Source organism: Ipomoea nil, unplaced genomic scaffold, assembly GCF_001879475.1.
Source record: "Ipomoea nil cultivar Tokyo-kokei standard unplaced genomic scaffold, Asagao_1.1 scaffold2338, whole genome shotgun sequence".
NCBI lineage: Eukaryota > Viridiplantae > Streptophyta > Magnoliopsida > Solanales > Convolvulaceae > Ipomoea > Ipomoea nil.
In genome coordinates, this window is record NW_017618766.1 from 515,366 (window position 1) to 519,790 (window position 4,425).

Genomic DNA, 4,425 nt, shown 5'->3' on the forward strand with positions numbered 1-4,425 from the left:
CGAATCCCGCGCCATTCGGCAAAACTTATACAAGTGACCGAGCTTTCCGCAATAAAAGCAAAAGTTGTGCAGGCGTTCATATTTGAAAGTCACCCAACACGTAGACTTATCCCTTTTAACAAAATTCAGCCTTCGTTTCAACGGTTTCTCTACCGGGATAGCGACACGGATTCGATAAAAAACCTTCCAAGGAGCACCCGCAAATCTATCATCACCCTTCACAAAGGTGCCCAGATAATTACCAATCTGTTCCAGTATTTTGTCAAATGTATAACCCATTGGTAAGCCATGAACCTGTATCCACATCTGTACCGTATCAAGCACAACATCATCCGGGAAACCCCCCTCCACGAGTTGCTCACAAACTAGCGTTGCATTCTCAAACGCCCATGGACCATCATTAAGCACCCGTTGTATATCAGTTACATGATGAAAAGTAAACAAGAATAGCCGGGGCTTTATTTTCGAGATCTGATACACGCAATCGGCTGCCATGCTGCCACCATCACCTGCCGCATATACTCTACCTTCACCAACAAAATTAACAACTTAATTATATGAATTTTTGCTATAAATTTATCTAAATATGTACATGATTAGAGATTATATTAACCATACAAAATTTTAATTTTAATTTTGTATGTTATGAAAATAGATACTTGACCAAATATATAAAAGTCCAACTATATTATTATATTGTACATTTTAACATCTTTTTATTTTTTCTATTTTAATTTTAAATTCATAATAACAAAAAAAATTCATGGGTAAAACACTATTTTAAAAAATACAATTTGATAAATATCATAAATTAATTAATTAAAATAAATAAATTATTCAAATATGTGAACCAATGATTTCAAAATGAAATTAATGTACAGTTACAAATAAATATAGTATGATTACATTTACTTTATTTAGTTTTAATTCCCTTAATGATATGCCTTTTCTTTATCAGTTTTTTATGGCAGACTATGGGAGTGTTTGAGTTGTTGGAAATTATTATTATTTTCAAATACTTACGAATAAAAATTAATTTTAAAATATTTTTTAACCCCTCATAACATGTGTACCTGTTATATTTTTAAAAAATACAATTTGATAAATATCATAAATTAATTAGTACAATATCATTTCTGTTTATAAATTATAATAATTAAAAAAAATTCAAATATGTGAACCAGTGATTTCAAAATGAAATTAATATGAAATTACACATAAATATAACATGATTAGATTTACTTTAATTAGTTTTAATTTTCTTAATGAAATGACTTTTCTTTATCAGTTTTTTATGGGAGGCTAAGGGGGTGTGTGAATTGCTGGAAAATATTTTAAAATAAAAATACATACTAATAAAAAATAATTTTAAAACATTTTTTAACCTCTCAAAACATGTGTAAATGTTATTTTTTTTTTTTTTTTAAAAATACAATTTGATAAATATCATAATTTTTGTTTATAATAGTTAAAGAAAAAAATAAATATTTCAAAGATGTGAACCAATGATTTCAAAATGAAAATAACATACAGTTACAAATAAATATAGCATGATTACATTTACTTTAATTGGTTTTAATTTCTTAATGAAATGACTTTTATTTTGCAGTTTTTTGTTAGAGTAAGGGAGTGTTTGGGTTGCTGAAAAATATTTTTCAAATAAAAATACTTACTAATAAAAATAATTTTAAAATATTTTTTAATCCCTAAACATGAGAAAATTTTATATTTAAAAAAATACAATTTGATAAATATCATGAATTAATCAATATATATATATATATATATATATATATATATATATATATATATATATATATATAAACAAAATCTTCCTACAGCCTCCCCCCCCCCCCCCCCAAACTTTTTTACTAAATTAATTAAATATTTTATAGTTTTTTGGGTCAAATAATCTATAAATCTTATTCGGAAAGTAAATGTTTAATGGAAAGTAATTAAAATGTATTCATTGGTAATATTGTTAATTAGAATATTGCAAATGTATTAATTGGTAATTTTTTATTTTAAAAGCCAAATAATTTGGTATATTAATGAACTAACATAGCAATAGAGTCAGGTGGGATTACATCCCAGTACATAGGATGATCCCGATCGAAAGCTAACGAAGCTAGTGTATGAGCATGCATATTAGCAGTTCTGGAAATGTAATGTAAAGAACAATAATTAAATAATGACATAGTTGTCCTGCACTGGTCCGCAATAACCCCAACATAAGATCGAGTTCCGGTACCTCTTGATGTTATCATGTTACGCAACTCCATGCAATCTGTGAGTAGATCAACCATCTGTATATCGCGGCCTTTAAGCCATGATAGGGCCTCCTTGCATGCTAGAGCTTCTGCCATAATAGGTGAAAAAGCACCAGGTAGTGTTCCTGCCGTGGCTGCCAGAAAAACACCTTCGTGATTGAGTAGCACAACTCCGTATGTCGCTTCCCCCGTGTGTTGTCTGTAACCCGCATCGAAATAACACCTGAGCCCATGTGGTTCGGTCTCCGGCATCACCGCGACGTGCGGCTGGTATGCTACTCGTCTCAGCCTGGTGAAGGCTTCCTCAGCCAGCACCGCCCTCTTCACTGTAGCTGCAGGCCGTGGCAAACTCCTTTCCCATAGCGCCGAATTCCTTGCTAGCCACAAGTAATACAGAATCCCAACCGCCAGCCGTACCTGCCCCTCCGTCAACGAGTCCATTACGCCTATGAACCATGATTGGAAAAAATTTGTTAGAATATTCGTGACAGGTAATCCCGAAATATTCCAAACCATCTTAGAATAATCACATAAAATCAGTGCATGCATAATATTCTCTTGCGCATTTGCCACACATGGCACATATAGGATCCACCTCCACTCGTTTAACAATTAAATTATCAGTGGTGGGTAGTATGCCAGACACAGCCCTCCACAAAAAGATTTTCCACTTAGGTAATTAATTTATAGTAAATGTGAATATTATGTAATAAGAGTGATGCACTCGAAGAAGGACAAATGTGCACTTTGAAACAAAACACAAGCTGACTTATTTATTCAAAATTACAAATAAGCCAGTGCGCATTTTTTTTTTATAATTAAAATTCAATTTGGGTTGTTGATTTGGATTGCATCTACGGTTGGAATCTATCCGTATTTTTTACCTGATGAGGCTATTTTATAGATCCGCATATATATATATATATATATATATATATATATATATATATATATATATATATATATATATATATATAATTATTTAAATGTAAACTTTTTAAATCTCATGTAATATTTAATTATACAATGCCTTATAATATATGGTAATAGTATGTTGTGATGATTATTATTTGATTTTAAATTTTTTAAACATTTTGTAGAATAAAGTTATTTAAATTTTATGCCATGGAAATGAATATATTAATATTTCTCTGAAAATATAATCGGCAATTATGTTTTCATATGTATATTACTTTTAAATTATATGAAAATGAATATTAATTCGTTTTATAAATGAAAAATAAATAAATATTACACACGAGAATCTATTATTTGTATTCTGTTAATAATTGGTATGGGAATCAGGCCAAATGAAAAAGGAAATTAATATTAAAAATTCACTGGAAATATAACACAAGTTTTCCCTTCGAAAAAATTAGTAACTACCAAAAAAAATATTAAGAAAAAATTATGAAAAAAAAAAAAGAATGAAGAAAATATGAAATGAATATATTCATATTTCAATGGAAATATAATCAGCAAATTATATTATTGTTATTATATTAATTATTTATGAAGGAAAAAGGAAATGAATATATTAATATTTCACTCGAAGCATAATCAGCAATTATATTTTTATAATTATATTATTTTTTAGTTATATGAAAATAAATATTAATTCTTTTTATGAACGAAAAAATAAATAAATATTACACACGGAAATATGTTATCAGTAACCACCAAATGAAATATTAAGAAAAAATTATGAAGGAAAAAGGAATGAAAATCAGTTTTTATTCTTTTTATGAAGGAAAAAAGAAATAAAATACTAGGGAAAATTAAATGAATATATTAATATTTTACTGGAAATATAATACAGTTTTTCCTACCAAAAAATTAGTAACCAACAAATAAAATATTAGGAAAATATTATGAAGGAAAAAAAATATGGCAATCAATATTTATTCTTTGTATGAAGGAAAAAAGAAATGAACGTATTCAAAAGGAAATGAAATATTAGAAAACGAAATGAATATATATTAATATTTCAGTGGAAATATAATCGGCAATTATATTATGATAATTATATGAATTAAATAATAATTAATTAATTAATTATATTAATAAATAGTAATAATTAATATTTAATAATTATAATATAGACAAATTGATATTGATATGTATTGCCTGAATATAAAAGGGTCACAAACTTATT